The sequence below is a fragment of the Gekko japonicus genome, unplaced genomic scaffold (genome assembly GCF_001447785.1).
Source record: "Gekko japonicus isolate JY-2015 unplaced genomic scaffold, Gekko_japonicus_V1.1 scaffold28, whole genome shotgun sequence".
Classification (NCBI taxonomy): domain Eukaryota; kingdom Metazoa; phylum Chordata; class Lepidosauria; order Squamata; family Gekkonidae; genus Gekko; species Gekko japonicus.
Window position 1 is genome coordinate 1,186,186 of NW_015177010.1, and position 19,248 is coordinate 1,205,433.

The following is a 19,248-nucleotide window of genomic DNA, read 5'->3' on the forward strand; positions in this document are numbered from 1 at the left end:
GTGGGCACATTTGGTCGGAGGAAATCCTAACAATATGAAGGTTCCAAGTTGAGTGGGGCTTTATAAGTTAACGTTAGCACCTGGAAGCAAAATGCATGTAACAGCCTTATGCTGTGGTATGCTGAGAACGCTTTATCCCTGTGAACTGTCTAACTGTCACGTTTGGCACTAATTGTAGCTTCCATATTGTCTTCCAGGGAAGCCCCACATAGAGCATGTTAGTCTAGCATAGGTTAGCATGAGTAGGTCAACTGAATCACAGAAAAGGAACAATTTCCATGCCATATGATGTTGAAAAAAGGGCACTTTCCCACTTAATAATCATTAAAACTAAACAAATTGTATTTTACTTCCCAATACTTTTCTAAGTATTCTTTTATATCCTTCCAGTCATTATAGAAATCTTCCGCTTCCATATTGTTCAACTTTCTTGTCAGTTTGTCCATTTCAACTGAAAATAATTTTTTTAATCCAGTCTTCAATCTTCGGGACTTCTTGCTGTTTCCAATTCTGAGCATACATCATTCTAGCTGTAGTTATCATATACCACATCAGAGTTCTCTTTGATACATTGACCTCTTCCATTTTTAGTCCCAAAAGTAATATTTCTGGTTCCTTTTTAAATGTACATTTCGTAATCTTTTCCATCTCTGCATGGATCTCATTCCAAAAAAATTTCGCACGTCCACCACATACCTCCTTGGCTGTTAAGAGGATAAATGTTCCAGATTACAAGGGCAAAAAAGTGATTTGTTTTAAAGCATCGCACTGCTTTAAAAAATGTGGTGTAGTATTCTGTCCCCATCCAAAGGATGGGGTGTTTGCTGCACCGCAGGGTGGATCTACTGTTTCTAAAAGAAGCAGGTCTGACAGGCCTCTGTTTCAGCACTGGAGAAAAAGCCAACATGTAGCCAGTAGTTGGGACGTCGTGCCCAGGTGAAGCCTTGCCTCTGGATGAGTGCCGTGGGGAGACAGCAAAAACATCGCTTTATAAGTGACTTCATAGGCCAGGAGGCCTTCAAAATGAATGTTATTAAAAATGCTATTTGATCTGTACTTCGGAAATGGAGCCGCTTAGGGAACTCTCATCTCCCCTAAGCTGAATGGAGATAGGAAAGAAGCAGATGGCTGGGGGGGAAAGGATTTATTGAGGCTTTCCTGATGTGCTGATTAATTAACTGCTGAAATTTCTAACTGAGGTTAGCAGGAAGGCATAAAAACTCACCCATGTGAATGTCCCCCTGTCAGTCTCTCTCCTTTTCACCCCTCCCACCTGAATAAACACACAGCTGTAGAGTTACCCAACCTGCACTGCCTCCCATGACGCTGATTGAAAGAATAGTCTTTGCACAGAGGCAACGGAAAAGCATTTCCACATGACACCGCACGTGCATCTGCTCAGTCAAATGCTACATTTGTATGCCTGGCCCAGCCACAGCCAGGGATGCGCAGTGCTGACATAGATGTGCTGAGGAGGAGACACAGATGGTTAGGAAATTTCATACATTACTTCCATCCTGCACGTTACCACCACACAGAAGCACGCTTCGGTGCCCACCCTAATTTGGAGGTTGTATGAACATTGGCCCTACAGCAAGGGACTTACAGCATATTATAGGGGATTGTGGCATTGCAGAATAAGGCATAACCCTTTAAAATAAGATACATAATCCTTTAAGATCTGACAAGGAGGCAACATTTGCATGGTGATGCTAGGTAGGGCCATAGAACCCCATTGACTTCCCTCCTCTCCACCCTTTTAAAGTGACACACTCCATCTCTGAAGCATCTGATGTTGCCGGCCATCGTTGGAAAAATTCTGTGCCAGAAAGAATTGATAACAGGCTGGATGTTCCTCTTAAGCAAACATTGACAACAACAGGAAGTGGCTGTCTCAGACAAACAGCTACATTAGGCATGACAGTCCTGTGTTTTAATTTGTCTATTTACTTTCTGGTTAAAAAAAAATAAGCCACACCTAGACATTTCTGGCCTCAGAGAAGACAACTTTTTCGAAACAGAAATCCTGATTTTTAGAATTTGCCCTAATGGTTTATATTACTGAAAGTGAGTAGAAGCAAAAGAACCTACCCACATACAAACACAAACATTTATTTATTGTATACCTCACTTTTCTCCCTAATGGAGACTCAAAGGTGCTTACAACGTCATCTTCCCCTATGTTTTATCTTCACAGCAACAAGTACCCTGTGAAGTAGGTTAGGCTGAAAGAGTGACTGGCCCGAGATTCCTCCCAGTGAGTTTCCATGGCAGAGTGGGGATTTGATCTTGGGTCTCCATGATCCTACTATAACCAGTACACACACTGCCTCTGCTACACTTACTGGGTTGAATCTAGGCAGCTTTTTCACTCACCCTATTCTCCATATTACTACAGGCCACATTCCATATGGTTTTGTCCATGCAGGCCCCATGGTCTTCACCGTTGACTTTATTCCTTTTCCACTAGTGGAAAAGCTGGTTGGATCCAACCCACTATCTCCCCTTTGTACATTTCTCTGCAAACTATCACCTCTGTAACAGTTTGGAAATATAGTGAATTGGTGCTGATTTCTGGGAATGTGATGGCTTGGGCAGTCTCAGAGTATATAAATAACTTTTTTAAAAAATACACTTTGCCCTTCCAGCAAAACATGATGATTAGAGAGGTTTACAAAATCATAAAACATGAACATATAAAACAGTACTAGTATCCATGGAAAGTGTCACCAGAACATAAAATAGACTTCAGTGGCACATTCTGAAACTAACAAACTAATGATCATTCAGCTCACCAGAACAGCAACAGAAATAGCCTTAACTGCCAACACAAGGTAACTGAAACAATTAAATACCCGGTGCCTAGACAGATTTTTCAGACTTCCCTGGTGCCTAAAAGATACCCTTCCCCCCAAATGGAAGGAGTTCCACAATCAAGGTGCAACCACCGAAAAGGTCCTTTCTCCAGTTGCAACCCAGCTAAGGTCTGAAGGCAGGGGCACTTGGAGGAGGGCACGTAGTGTTCAGTCTGTTGCACAAAGTTTTGTGTATTATGGCACTGTATGTAATGGTCATTTTGGCTGCTTTCTGTTTGTAGCCACTATGAAATGTACCTTGAGTCACATCCACCTGGGGAACAGAACTAGTTATGCCAGTGCTGAAAGCATCCTTAATGGCTTTTATGTTTGGATTTCAGTGTGCTAAGAGCTGGATTGTATTTTATGGGACTTGAATTATGTTGCTGTGAACCTGGTACTACCTGTATGCTTGCTTCTGAAACCCCTGTAATACCTGCTCATCCTGTTCATTTATAATTAAGAGTATTACACCATAAATGCTCAGTGTGCTCTCTTCTAAACTAAACTGACTCTTTAAAGACCGCCCTGAATTTCCCACAGTTCAGGGAAGAGGAAACAGGAAATAACAGCTTCCTGCATTTACAACTGAGAGCTTATGCACGAAGAGAAAAGTCCTGTCTGGAAAACTGGTACCTGGAGGAAATGGGTACTGGTTTTATTTATTTATTGCACATTCAGGAATTTTGTAGACTGCACAGACCATGGCTGGTTGGTCGGTCCTGCAATTATGTCTGTTTGTGACGTGGATGGGCAGCAACAGATGAAATTTCAGATGCAAGTTGACCACAAGGGTTAGAGGTACATTGGATGTCATACACCTCTGACCCCTTCAACACTTGCCATGCAGATACTGATAAGGCATCAGCAGGAGTGGGGAGATGAAAGGGGAGAGCTCTCTGTATCAGAAATCTGCCTGTTAAATCCTGATGCTGCCTTCTTCCTGTGCGTACATGTGTTTCGACTGGAATGAGGATTAGTCCAGATACATACATCTGCTTGAAACAAATATGCCTGTCCACTCCTCCTACATTTTGGTGTTGACATCTGCTTGAAACAAATATACTCCCTCCTCCCCCACCCCGGGCCATGTGCATTAAACTTCAGTAAAGATAATGCAACAAGACACTAGCTGTAAGATGACAAGAGATGGAAATTGAAGGGGGGAAATGGAACTTCACCTTATTAAAGACTGCGAGGACCCTGGAAGAAAAAAATCCTGGGGGAAAGTATTTCAGACAAAAGATGAGCACTCAGAGATGGTGAGATCACCACTGGAACCTCCAGAAATTGCATCAGGGTGCCTGTTATCCCCCAAAGCATCATTAGCCTGTCTTCTTGTTTATCCCCAAAAGAGCCTTACTTACCATCATCAACAGATCAATTACATCACTCAGAAGCCATGCTCAGACTTGGAACTGGAGACTTGCACAGATTGAGAGGATTCTTGAGCCCCAGGAACTGCCCTCTTCCTGTATGGCTGTAAAATGAACCTGACCTATTCCCCACCCAGTTTTGCCTCAAACCTCAGGAACAATTTTTTTCTTTCTGCACCCCACCTGCTGGTCCTATAACTGAGGACCAAACCTTTCCCAAAATTGCATATATTTTTGGTATGCTTTGAGACTACCTCTAGTCTGGTGCATAAAATGTCCCCTCATTTTTCCTCCCTGCTGGATTTACTACGTGCCTGGCTTGGATGATCCCCGCTAATGTTGGATTCTAGATCTCAGGATTGGTGTCTATCTCATTCTCTCTTCCACCTCTCACTTCCTCTTTTCTGCTTTTCTGTCTGAGTGGAGTAACATGCTCATACTCCTGGTGCCTTGAATTACTCTTTGGCCAAATCTCCCATCCACCCCTGTTTGATACTAGGTTTTAATTTCATTTGAGCTGATATATTTCTTTACCACCTCCAAACCCATCCGAAAACCCTTCTTGTCAGGATAGTGGTAATTGCTTTCAATGTTTTTAGTGTTATTGGATCATCTGAGTAAGTATGCAATATTCCTGTTCCCAAGGAACTTTTGCTTCTGCCAGTGTTAAAATCTAAGCAGATGTGGTATGACAAAATATGGTATCTATTTATTTTAGATAAGCTGACCCAGGTCACTCAAGTAAGCATAACAAACACGTCAAAGGTACATGGTAGATTTGTGGCGGTTTGGTTCAGGGTGCTTCAGTATATGACAGAAAAGGATATACTCCCCTCAAATGCTGCTTATGCTCCGTGGATACGCTTTTAGGTGACTGTCAACCCACATCACAGGAGGTTGTACAATAGAGCGGTCGCCATTGGGGAAGCGGGTTTAGTTGTCTCTTTAAGTAGTTTGCTGATTAGAGGATTGCAAGAATGGTTAATGTGTTAAGACTTATTGGAAGTTGGGAGTATCTGTTTGGTTCCCCACTTGCTGTAAAGAAGGTGGTTTTCTGTTTTGTATCGTGATTTTCTGTATGTTATTGCTGTTGTGCTTTTGTGTTTCGTTAATAAAAGAAAAATTCAAAAAAAAAATCTAAGCTTGAAGGTATAATGAGAGTCTGCAAAGGAGAAGTGGTTTTTCCAAATGGGAATTCTGAGGCCCGTTATTTGCTTGTGGGCTTCATTTGAGTGGTAGGATCATAGTCATACAGACATGCCTAGAGGGAACACATGTGCCTGATCGCCTCTGCTAACAATTCTTAGGGGCCCTATTTGGGTGGAAAGGCAGCCTAGAAATGTTTTAAATAAAAAAAATTCTCACATCACAAATATCTTTATTTTTTCCCTTCATATGCAGCACAGAGAAGATTTGTACATAATGGTGGACCTTGTATTTTCTGCTCAATTAATTTGTGGTGCACATTTAATCTGTGATTAAAGTTTAATTCATTAATCTACCGATTAAATTGATTACACTTGCAGCTCTTGGACATAAGTGTGAATGCAGACCCTACAAGGTCAATTTGACAAAGTCAGCTTCAATATCTGTTTATAATGTAGAAACACTAGTGATCTGGTATTCCGGGTCGTTATTATAGTGAAGGACACAACAAAATTGTCTGCCTTCCAGTGAATCCTGAGAAGAGACTGTATGCGTTTGACCAACTCTGTACCTTGGGCAATGGTGACCTATACATTCAAATACTTGTTTATATACTTTAAGATGACAATATAGAGAACCTGTAGTCCCAGTATTAAACCTATGGATGTCTGCTGGAATAATGTTGTAGTGAGAAGCAAGAAGAACACATTGTTAGGATCTGCAGCCTGTCCTGATACTAACATCCTTGAAATAAACAGTGGTGGGATTCAGCCTTCATTCCCAGTTCTATACATTGGGGTGGATCCTAACTAAGATTATTAAGGGGGTAGAGCATCGTTCCTGTGAGGAAAGGCAAAACAGTCCGGGACTTTTCTGATTAGGAAAAAAAATTACTATGTTGGTAGACATGATAGTGATTTACAAAATTATGTATGGGAAAGAGAGAGTGAACCCTTGTACTAGAACTTGGGTGCCCAATGATGTTGGTGGGCAACAGATTCAAGATGGATAAATTAATTAATTATTTAATCAGTGTTTAACATGGAATTCACTGCCAAAGGATGTAGCAATGGGTACAAGCAGAGATTCCTTTAAAAGGGGACTGGACAGATTCATGAGGGATAGGTCTATCAGTGGCTAAAGGAACCTCCACATTCAGAGGCAGAAAACGTCTGAATAATGGTGCTAGGAAGCAACATAGGGGGAAGGCCTTGGCCTCTGTACTCTGTTATTGGCCCTCCATAGTAACTGGTTGGCACTATGTGAGACAGGATGCTAGACTAGATGTATCACTAGTTTGCTCCAGTTGGGCTCTTTTTATATTCTGACCTCCATCCTACCTGCCTACTTAGCAAAGTTTTAAGCCTCCCACCAACAAGTGGCTCTTCCATTGAAGGAAAAGCCACAAGTTGGAGGAAGACTCCTTGGAAAATTGTTGGATCCACTGTATTAATTGAGGAAAAGCAGTAAATATTATCTGCAGTTAACGCTTGAGTTGCTTAATTTACTGAGCTTGCAGCCCTCCAAAGGACAGGTAAAGAGTAGCATATATATCAGATTTTAACTTGAGAAGAATAAGGTCTTTCATATAGACCTGTGGTCAAAAATAAGGAATATTCCTGTCATCTGAAGCAAATATGATTACAGAGATGTACCCAAATCCAAAAATACTTATTAAAATTTTTTAAATGTGGAATTCCATGCTCCATACGTCACCATTTCACAGGGATTGCTTCTTCTGAATTTCCATGTTTCAAGCTATGTCAAGCTGAAAATAACATTTCAGAGACTAGGAACTAGAAATGTAGAGTCTATGAGGTACCTAAACACGTTTGTGATTAATACAGATTGTTAGTTAATTGCTCTGCAAAAATTAAAAAACAGCTCTTGGAGGCAACATGTTAGGAAGTTCATCTTTGGCAGGATACAAAGAACAATTATGTGAAAGGCTTGGCAACATACTCACTGTTTTCATCCCACCAATTTCCATAATGCTGGTGGACATGAGACGATCCTCTTTGCTAGCTATGGAATGCTACTCTACCATGTTTCCTTTACTCATGCAAAGGAAGTCAGTTTGCAATCCTTAGTAAGGTTGTTAGTTACTTTCATGAAAGCCAGGGATTCTGGAAGGATGGCTGAAGATCCGGTAGGGAGAGAGGGAGCTGTATAACTTAAATCTTTGCAGGGTACCAGCAGTAAACACTGAGGCAAAGGAGTGGCAACAGACCTGTCACAAGCACCAAATAAATGTGGTTTCTTTATTCAACAAGAGACATCATCACCTGTCTGTGAACAGACAAGTACTTCAATTTCCTATCCTTCCTGTTTCCAAGGATTCAGAGCAAGTTACAACAGGATTTGAGTCAAAGGTCTTTTTTTCTGACAGTGCGAGGGGGTGGTGATTTTTGCTGACTCCTCCCTCCCTCTGAAGACCCCCACACTTCAGCTCCTCCCCTGCTGTTCATGAGGCCTCCCTGTCCCTCATGAGCAGCAGATTGGTGAACTCAGTTGGCTGCGGGTGGGGGGGTGGGGGACTGGAAAATTCTATTCATTGGCACAAATCCCTTATTGCAGCAGGACTGTCTTCAGATCCAAGCTATGATATTTTTTTCAAAAAACCACAATAGAATGCACATGGCTGACCACCATTTGAACTGGCTCTTCAATAGAACTGCTGCAGCAAAAACAATAAATCTGGCTGCATGCATGGTCCATTCTTGTATGTGTATCTCTCTTCCTTGGATCCCTATTAAAAACAACAACAACAGTAATTCATTACCAGACTCTTGCTAAAGCCCACATCATTTACACATTAGCAGGTCTTCCCCATATCACACCCCAAAACACTGGGAAGTCAGCAAACGTGCTTGCACAAAAGTACAAACAAAAATAGTCAAGAACGACCCTGGCTCCCTTCATTGATGCCCTCAACATTAATTAGGAATTATTATTAAGTGGCAAGTATGTGAATGATTCAGTCATGTAAAAAATCGTGTCTCACATCAAGACAGGTGGGAGGTGGGAGATTTGTAACAATGAAGAGGTGGGTGGGAGTACAGCAAGTCTCCTATTTGGATGAAGTCCATGACAGATTAGTTGGAAATAGCTGTGTCTTGCCAACGAGAAGCACAGAGGACGACAGAACCAAACAGGGGGGGGGGGGTTCCCCAATCACAAGGACCTTGTGGCAATTGAAGGAACTTCTGTTTTGAACCATAATCAGGCAGCCCAGGCAGCCAACAAGTTACATTAAGATGCTTCCTCATCAGAACATGATGCAACTTGAAGAAAAGAAACATCAACGTATGTCATGTCTTGAAAACCCTGGTGCACAATAAACCCTGTAATTCGCTAATCATATGGTTGTTATTAAAGCTTTACAGCAAGGTGGTGGTAAAGTCACCCATATACTTTTAATTGCATGGTTCTGCAACTTAATACGTTTGCATTTCCCAGTTGTCCTTTAATGCAGTGTTTCCTGCATTTTGCCAAACACTTTGTTTTAGGAATAATTAGAATCTACTGGTAATATTTTTTTATAATCATTAGTACTTGACCTAAATTTCAAACTTATCTCGTTTTCACTATGAGGAAACTGTATACAAAAGAGCATCCTTTATTTTTTATTTTATTATATTGTTCTCCCGCCTTTCCTCCAAGGAGCTCAAGGTGACACATAAGGTCCATCTACACCCTGTTTATCCTCACAACATCCTTGTGAGGTAGAATAGGCTTAGAAGTAAATGGATTCAGGAAGGAAGTGCTTCCTATTTTCTTTGCTGTAGATTAGGAGTGACTCTCTCAAATGGATTTACATCAGTTAACTGGCCAAAAGAAGCCAATCCGGGTTTCCAGTGGTCCATAACAATTTCTTCTCCCATCTCTATCCCTGCTGGGTACAATGGTTCATCCCTAAGAACAGGGAAAGCCGACCTCTTACTGCTCTTCTACCATTCACTGTGAGTGCCAATGCGTGGCTACAATTTGCAATGGGGAAGCTGAATGGCATTAAGTAACTCCTGATACCAACAGTAAACCTTGAAATGAGCTTAATGCTGGGTTCAGTTGTCCCGCGTATACTATTGACCAAATATTTTCTAAAAATGTCTTCTGGACTCTATACGAAAAACACAGCAGTGTTCACAACACCTGAGCAAAGGCGGAATATCCTGCTTGTGTGGCAGAAAGTGTTGTTAAATTGGTTTCTGTATGTAGGTTCTTAATGGGGACACACAGAGAGAGTATTTTAAGTGCTTTTTAAAATGTTGAAATGTTTTAATGTTTTGATGTTTGCCAGTCTGGGGACCCTACTTTGGGAGAAAAGGCAGCATAGAAATATTTTAAATACAACTTCCAGGGAAATGGTGACCTGAACAGGAGCATTCTTAAAGGCCCCAGACCTATCTCGCTGTACGGGTATTACACCAGGATAGAGAGAATTTATTCCTTTATCCTCACCTCTCCTCTCTCAGGGGAGATCTGACTGACAGGTGAGTCCGGGGGGGGGGCTGATTTACTCAGGCTCCACTTGGGTTCTGATAACATCAAGTTCAGTGTAGAATAAGTGGGCTTCTGTCAGCAAAGGTTGACCGCCCACTTCTACTTTTTTATTTTTCTTTCCCGTTTTTTTTTAATATATAAACCTCTAGTCTTCTGGCTCGTTTTTAAAGACCCACCCTGGAACTATAACCCGTTTCAGAAGACTAGCAGACTACCAACAGTGTTTGATTTCACCAGTAAGAGAATTTCTAAAAAAATCTATGGACTACAAATTACAGAAAACTAACAAGAAATTTATGACAGTGCAGAAACTACTGAATTGTGTGTAATTTAAGTACTCCTTTCAAGAAAGCTCCAATTTAAAATAGAGTGGAAATATCTGAAGCAGATGAAACTATAGCAATTTGCATTCTTTTGGATAAACTTTATCTTATACCTTTTCCACACTTCAGTGTTAGAAATGCAATTTGTTCTTACCAATAAAGAACTTCTGGAGACAGACCTTTTTCAATGAAGCAGAATAATCTTTTATTGACTACACGTCTTGCAAGAGTGGGTGCACAGCTCAAAAGAACTGAACACACCTTTGATTCAGTTATTCAGCCTAGATATACTCTCACGGAAGAGATATGAAAAATAAGAAACGCCCTATTCTGGCCACCATTGGCTGGTAAGCAAAATGTATATTCTCCAGTCACAACCACCTAACTATACCTCGTGCCGTAACGCCTATATTTGTGGTTCTGCTTTTTCTTGAAACCCACATCCCCAAAAAACCCATAGCACACCTACTCAATGTTTATTTATTCCTGCCTATGCTCCAAATAAGGTAATTTCCTTAACTGTTTCTCTTGACATTTCTTCATGGAACATCACAAGCCCATTCCTCAGCAATTGTGGTTACTTCTTGTAGACACTTTTTCCTGTCAATAGGGTCCCAAAACTACAGAACTTTCTATTCCTATCTTTGTCTTCTTTCGAAATGCTTGTTTGTCCAAGGCAACTTCTCCTTTCTGCTAGGTTAGCTAAAACGAAAGAAAAGTACAATATTTCTTAGGTGACATTACACACAATGAATTCCTTTACGCTAACTATCTACCTTTAAGATTTACTGGCACAATAGGCAAAAGCAGGGCTATTTTGAGGCAGGAACGCACAGAAATGGAGTTCCGGCTGGCTTCCAAGTTGGCCACGCCCAGCAGGAACTCATTAGCATAATAGGCCACACCCAACAGCAGAAACTCATTAGGACTGGCTACATTAGGGGTGTGTGGCCTAGTTCCTGCTACAAAAAAAGCCCGTTTTGACAACAAACAAGGTAAACAGAATAACAAGCAAAAGGTGGGTGTGGCTGGATGACCACACCTCTGGTAACATGTGGGTGTGGCCTAATGTGCTAATGAGCTGTGCTGTCAGGGGTGTGGCCCAATATGCTAATGAGTTCCTGCTGTTGGGTGTGGCCTATTATGCTAATGAGTTCCTGCTGGGCTTTTTCTACAAAAAGAGCCCTGGGCAAAAGTATTGTCAATAGTTCCACCGAATAACCAGGTACTTTCAAGGTTGTTATTGATTTCTGGTGTAATGGCCCTACTCTTTTTGTAACTTCTGCTTTTCCTCAGCCAGTTTCAATCCTGTACGCGGTCTACCTTTGGATTTGTCTGATTTCAGTTCCCTTATCTAGCAGGTTGTGTTTTTTTCCTTAGCATTTTAATCCCAATAAGCAATCTTTATTCAGCATCAAGTGATAGATTTTTCATGAGAGAGAAGAGTTCTGAATTTTTGAGGATTCTCTGATTCACAGCTCAGTCTCTTAGCCATTACCCTAAGACCAGTTTTATTTACTTGTTGTAATCTTTCCCAAACAATTTCTGTTGAATGAGATGCAACAAGCTGAAAAATATGTCAGATTGTAGCACTTAGAAAGATATTCCTGGCTGGCCTGAGGGGAAAATAGGAGAAGCTGGAGGGACCCAATCCAATTTGTCCATTATTTTTCGTATTGCCATGAGAGGAAGCCATTCGACAGGAACGGTATGTTTCTGTCACCACCTCCATAACATGAAGGACTGCATGTGTTACATTTCTGTCTGTCGGGGAATGGTTTAAAGACACAGGAGCCTTGTAAAAGAAAAAAGAAAAAAAGATGGCACCCATAGAAAACAGAACAGGCCTGCAGAACTTCTGGACCACCAACCCAAACACAGCCTCTCAGGCATCTGTATTGTATCCAGCAAGTGCTTTTAAAAACTTATGAAAAAGAGAATAGGTATTTGACTGTTTATATGATGACAGCTGCAAGAATCTTATATGCCAGATATTGGGAAACTATAGTGATACCAATGAAACAGGAGTTTGTGAATAAACTTTTTGAAACAGCAGAAAATGATAAACTGACTCTAGAAATGGTAAGTAAAGAGTGAACATTTCAAAAAACATGGAAAAAGTTTTATGATTGGTATAATGCAAATATAATAGAAGATTAGGAAAGGATAGCGCAATGGACTTGAGAACACAGAATTGAAGAATGGAAAGTATTTTATATAGCGTTTTTATTAATTAAGTAATTGCATATAAGCATATAATGTAACTGCCCTCTTGGTATATATGTTATGTGTAGTAGAGTGTCTGTTTGTAGTGTGTAGATTTGTTTGTTGTAGATTAAAATAAATAAATAAAAGTGTACCTATGGGTACTTAAAAAAAAAGTGATAGATTTTTATTTCAATAGAGCAAGATGTTTCTGGATGCCTTTTAAGATTTTCTGCCAGAAGTCCTTATTTGTTTCATTTCTTACATCAGTGTCACTGCTTCCCAGTGAGCTAAATCCCTAGCTGATGCTCTGACTTTGTGGCACCCCTTCCACAAAAGGGCATTTATTTGGGGAATTTTTTTCTTGAATTCAGATCCGATCCTCCCCATTTGTTCCGCACTTCCTTTAAAAAGGGGTTGTGTGGCCATGTTGTCATGTATTTCATCAGTGATGGAACTTCCTCTACATAACAAAGTAAAAATAAAAGCTGGATGTATCATGGGGAACAGCATGGTCGCCACCATTTCAGAGATACCCTGCTCCTCCTTAGTTGCACTCGCCAACTAAGGAAATGGCCGGCAAAGATTTCCACAAAATCCTAATGAAAATAGTATTCCTTTCATGATTGTCTAACTGGATACATCAGTTCATAAGTGTTATTCAGTAATTATGAAGCACGCTAAATGTGTCCTCATGTACTTCATCAGCAACAGAACCTTCTTTTTTGTGCATATGCAGTAGTAGTATTATAACATCATAACATTGTTAAAAAAAAAAGGCTGGGTGTATCATGCGGAACAGCATGGTTGCCAACAAGGCAGGCCATTGGCGGTAACAATACCCTGTGTTTTTCCCCAAAGGGGACCCAAAATAATTTACACCATTCGTCTTTCCTCCATTTTATTCTCACAATGACTCTGCAAGGCTTAGGGTTGCCAAATGGGCCCGGGGGGCGGGGAATCCCCCGCTTTGGCGGCCGGATTTCTGACGCGACAGAATCGGCCCCCGGGGGAAACCCCACCCCCGTGTGCACATCACCCGGATGTGACGTCGCACGCTGGGGGCGGGGCCACAGCCATTTGAGGGGAAAACTCTATGTTTCCCCCTCAAATGGCTGTGGCCCCGCCCCCAGCATGCGACGTCACATCTGGGTGACGTAGATACATCGCTCGCACGCGCGCACCGAGAGGTCCCCAGGAGTCCCCCGCCGAGGAGGTGAGTACCATTTGGCAACTCTAGTAAGGCTGGTTAAGCTGGCAGTGTGTGACTAGCCCAAGGTCAGGCAACAATCTTTCAAAGCAGAGTGGGAATTTGAACCTGGGTCTCTCAGATCCTAGTGCAACACTCTACCCTCTACACTACTGGCTCAGGATAAGAATTGCCTGATAATTATAAAATTGTATTCTCATTAACAGAACATTTACATGGTACTGTCTCCTGAGATCCCACCTCAAAATACAGCTTCAGCTTTATCATGTATGATCTCCCCCTTGGCTAATATAAACTTATTTATACCTTACATTTCCTATGCTTGAAAAGGTTTACAAACACATTTAAAAAGTAACCTAGAAAATATATAAAATCAAGATACAGAACCATTAAATAAATTGAAATACAACATTAAAATATATAAGAGAAGCAGAGAGAAAAAGAAAATCAACAGAAGAGAACCAAACACCCAGACAGAAAGAGCATCACAGTCAAAACTCAACAATAATTCAAATAAACACAAACTGAAGCAATAAAGTTTTCACCTGGCACATGAATGGCATCAAGCAAACTTCCAGGAGGAATACATTCTGCAGGCATGGTGCCTCCTTTGAGAAGGCCTTGTCTGTCATTATCTACCTCAGCTCAGGAGGCCAGGGGTACTGGGAGAAAGGTCTCCTTGCAATTTCCCAGAGGGTGGACAAATTCATATAGGAGTAGATAGTCCTTTAAATACTCTGAGCCCAGATCAATGACACTTTAAAGGTTGAAACCCAGAAAGAAACACAACAATGTAGTTCATTTCGTAAAAGCTTTAAAAAACATAAATTACACATACAAGAGAAACACAAATTAGTAACAAGTATATCTAAATCACTATTAATTGTACATCTGGACATTTTTCTCCAAGCAATTATGTTTTTAAAGGGTCTTCTTTTTTAAATAGCCATTCAGTCTAATAATGGAGAGCATGTCTTTTGGTTTATCCAGCCACTTTTTTTTTTTTTTTTTTGCTTGGGAGAGATCCCCCCCACACAAATATCCAGCCAATAGTATGCAAGTAGTTGTGACAGTGTACAAGACTAATTCTTAAAGATCAACCAGAATATTTGCTACATAATTCAATAACAGGTATATACTCTGTCCTAAAGTTACCTAAACAAGTGTCAGCAATAATAATTTCTCAATATTGTACAGCTTGTGGACATTGCCACCACGTGCAATAAAAGAAAGCTTAATGTTGTGTGTGTGTGTGTGTGTGTGTGTATAGCCTCTGCAGTATATCCACATTAATATCCTCGATTCAATCTCTGAAACCCCTGATATCTCCAAGAGGTCTAAAAAGGCAGCCCACCACACACATAACTTGATATCAAATGTGCCTTGATGTGGTAGCACTACAACCAAGGTTGCCAGCTGGCAAGAGTTGGGGGGGGGGGCGACACACGAGGGGGCACAGTTGGGCAGCAACTTTACTTTGAAGGAAAACCTGGAAGTAATGTCATTTCACTCTAGGAATCACTGGAAACTTTAGGATAAAACCATAGTTTTTCCAGCAATTCCTAGAGTGACATCATGTCGTCACCAGATGGTGAGTTTTCATTTACCTCCCCCCCCCCCGCTGCTTGAGTGCCAGTGGGCAATGGAAGCTGGTGGCAGGGCATTCGCACCCCCAGTGGGCTAATGGCAAGCACAGCTGTGTAACTGAGGCGATTTCTGAGCCAAATCCGTGCCCGAAACCCAATTTAAATGGGTGTAGAAAGTGAGATCCAAAAATGGTTAAACTGCATGTCCTCCTCTCTTTCGTTTGTTATCCCATCTTCATCTTTTCATCCCCTTCCCTTTCTCTGTTGTCTCCCCTACTGTCAAAACTTAGAATGTAAATCTTCAAGGCTTATCTTCCTTGCAGATACTAAATCACTATGTACCTTAATGATGCCATATAAATTAATAGGAACAACGCTTCTGGCTTAACATTTTAAGAAGTTGTGAATTTATTGCTGACTGTGAAGCCATTTATTAGCATAAACAAGATTGATTTACTTAAAATATGTATATTCTACCTTGTCTCCTGAGACTAAAGGTGGCTAATAAAGCAATGAGTTGTGAACACATAAAACAGTGTTAATAGTCCATCAACAAGATAAAATCTCTCAAGATGGAAACAACACACAAGATAAAAACAAAAGATGAAAACCAACTTGCAAGATACAAAGGCAACTGGATCTGCCAAAAAAAGAATTTACCCTCCACTGAATGCTCTCCGGAATAAAACCATTTTGTTATTTACTTGCTTAATTTTTAGTACAGCTTTCTCGCTGAGACACAAGGCGGATTACAAACATTTAAGATATGCAAGGAAACAATAAAAATATACACTATAAACAATGTAATAAACTACTTCAATTTTTTCCATTCCTTCCTGAATACCGAAAGGAAGATACTGCAACTATTTGTTATCCAGAAGCAATGATGAAGGGGTGGGTGGGTTTTGTTTTATAATGATGTGAAAAATGCCCTTTGTCTCAGGTTGGTCTCTTGTGAAGATTAGCAAGGTGCAACAGAAAATGGAAGCAACCCAGCTTTGTATGGTATTCACACAGTACAGTCAGTGCAATGCTGGCTCACGTTTCCAAGATGAGGTTGTGTGCCTCTCTGCTCAGCCTGCAGCTCTGGGGATGCTGTCCTGGATGGCCACCGGATCGGCGTTTGCACATGGGGAGGGGAGCAGTTGATCCTCTGCTGGGGCCTGCTGGCAGCCAGTGCCACCAGCATATTCGCTTCCCCCCCCCATGCGGCAGCTGTGCTTTGGCCCATAGGAGGTGGCATTCTTTGGTAGTTTCTTCCTGCCACCAAGCACACAACTTAGTGGCCAGGCCTCCCCCCTCTGGCAGCCTTCAGTCGTAGGTGGCTGCACTTCATTGGGGGGGGGGAGGCGATCTCCAGCTATACTGGTCACTAGGTGGCCTGGGGCCAGTGCCACATGCACAGCCTTGTGCTTGTGATGCCTGCTCCTCCATCAGATGATCTGGTGGCCTTTGGTGGCTGCCACTGCATGGGGATGGCATGGCCTGCCAATGATCTCTGTCTCTGACCCCTCAGCATTGCTCCACCATGGATCGCCTGGCAGTGTTGACTGGAGGCAGCCGCTGCCACACGGGCATCTCCAGCTTGGCTAGGCTTCAGTCCTGCTGTGCATGTGGCCTTGAGCCTGGACCACTGCCACCCACTTCAGCAGGTGGAGGGTTAGTTCAACTTGTCTTCCCAGTCCCCTTCCACGGTGGCTCGGGGGCAGGGGGGAGGTCGCAATGCCCAGCCACTTCACAATTTTACCCTGGGGCCCGGGCTCACAGCATTGGTGGCAGAAACAGGCTGGGGAAGGGGTTTGCCCCCCCTCCAGGCAGTGTGGGGGCATCTGCCCAGTAAGGGGCCTGCAATAGGAACGCACCAACTCAGAGCTTACCAGTTGCTGTCTGTATCTCTAGTACCTGGCATTACATTTTATGGCACACATGGTCAGTGTTCCCTCTAAGCTGAGTTAGTGTGAGCTAGCTCACAGTTTTTTAGTCTCCGGCTCACGCATTTTTGCCTTCGCTCAGGAAGGATGGCTCCGGAGCAAACTAATTTATGCAGTAGCCAAATCCCTCACTCACAACTTTAATGCCAGTAGCTCACAAAGTAGAATTTTTGCTTACAACACTCCACAGCTCAGAGGGAGCATTGCACATGGTCCAGCCCAACAAAGTGACATTTATGTCACCCTGACCTGGATAGCCCAGGCAAGCCCAATCTCATTCAGATCTCAGAAGCTAAGTAGGGTCAACTCTGGTAAGTACTTGGATGGAAGAGCTTCTTTTGAAATACCAGAGGTGGGAGCAGGCTTTTTTCAGCCACCTCTCTGAATATCCTCCAGGCCCCCAGTAGGCATCAGTCACCAGATGTCACCATGACTTCCAGGTGTACACACACGCATACACATATGAAAAAACTCCAAAAGGTGACATTTATGTCAGATCCGGCCCTCATAACAAATGGGTTCGATTACTCTCAGCATTCCACATTAAGGACACATCTGCCCAGGGCTTTTTTTGTAGAAAAAGCCCAGCAGAAACGCATTAGCATAATAGGCCACACCCAACAGCAGGCACTCATTAGCATATTAGGCCACACCCCATGCATTCCCTTGGCTTGCCCGGCTAGCCAGCCCTTGGACCGGCCAGGGAAGTCACGGGGAGGCATTTAAATGCCTCCCCAATCCTTCCAGGCCCCCCGCCTCAGAGTCACTGGGGGGGGTCGCTATCCAGGCCTTCCCTCTGTAGCCATGCACACAGAGGTTTTGGCTGTACTGGGCGTGGCCAGCTCTGAAGCCAGCCGGAACTCCGTTTGTTCATTCCTGCCCAAAAATAGCCCTGCATCTGCCCATCAATCTCCAATTTGGACATATTTATTTCCTTCACTATGTCCCCGTCTCCCGTCCCCAGAATTAAACCCAAGCAAATGTTAACCATAGAAACTAAGCTTGTTATTCCTGTTTGGTCCCTGAATCTGGTAAACATCTTCATTATGTTGTATGTTAATTTACTGCTCACCCTCTACCTATATGTATGGACTGGTAATTTCCATTCCATTTTAGCTGAAGAAGTGTGCGTGCACAGTTGAATACCTTGAATAAAACTTGGTTGGTCTTAAAGATACCAATGTGCGGGGGAGGGGGTGGATGAAACCATTTGCAACAGATTTGATTTGAGGCATAATCTCTGGTTAAGAGTGATCAAAATGTAGGTTTCTGTCTTGCAACTTCGATATCAATTGTGTTACTCCTTGTACTGCAACATCTTGTGGCTTTTTTTTTTTTTAAAGTACGGACTGGAGAGTTCCACTTCTGTATCCCAGCAGCCGGAATTAAGATTGCTGGGAAAAACATCAACAACCTCAGATATGCAGATGATACCACTCTAATGGCAGAAAGGGAAGAGGACCTAAAGAGCCTCTTGCTAAAAATAAAAGAGGAAAGCGCAAAGGTTGGCTTGAAACTCAGCATCAAAAAACCTAAGATCCTGGCATCCGGCCCCATCACTCCTTGGCAAACAGAAGGAGAAGTCGTGGAAGCAGTGACAGACTTCATATTCCTGAGATCTAAGATCACTGCAGATGGTGACTGCAGCCACGAAATTAAAAGACGCCTGCTCCTTGGGAGGAAAGTGATGGCAAACCTTGACAGCATAATAAAAAGTAGAGACATCACCCTGCCAACAAAAGTCCATATGGTCAAAGCAATGGTATTCCCAGTAGTACTGTATGGCTGCGAGAGCTGGACAATAGAAGAATAGATTCTTTTGAATTATGGTGCTGGTGCTGGTGCTGGAGAAGACTCTTGAGAGTCCCCTGGACTGCAAGGAGATCAAATCAGTCAATCCTAAAAGAAATCAACTCTGACTGTTCCCTGGAAGGCCAGATACTGAAGCTCAAATACTTTGGCTACCAAATGAGAAGGGAGCACTCACTGGACAAGACTGAAGGTAAAAGAAGAAGGGGACAGCAAAGGATGAGATGGTTAGACAGTGTCATCGAGGCAACGAACATGAAATTTAGCAAACTCCGGAGCACAACGGAAGACAGAAGGGCCCGGC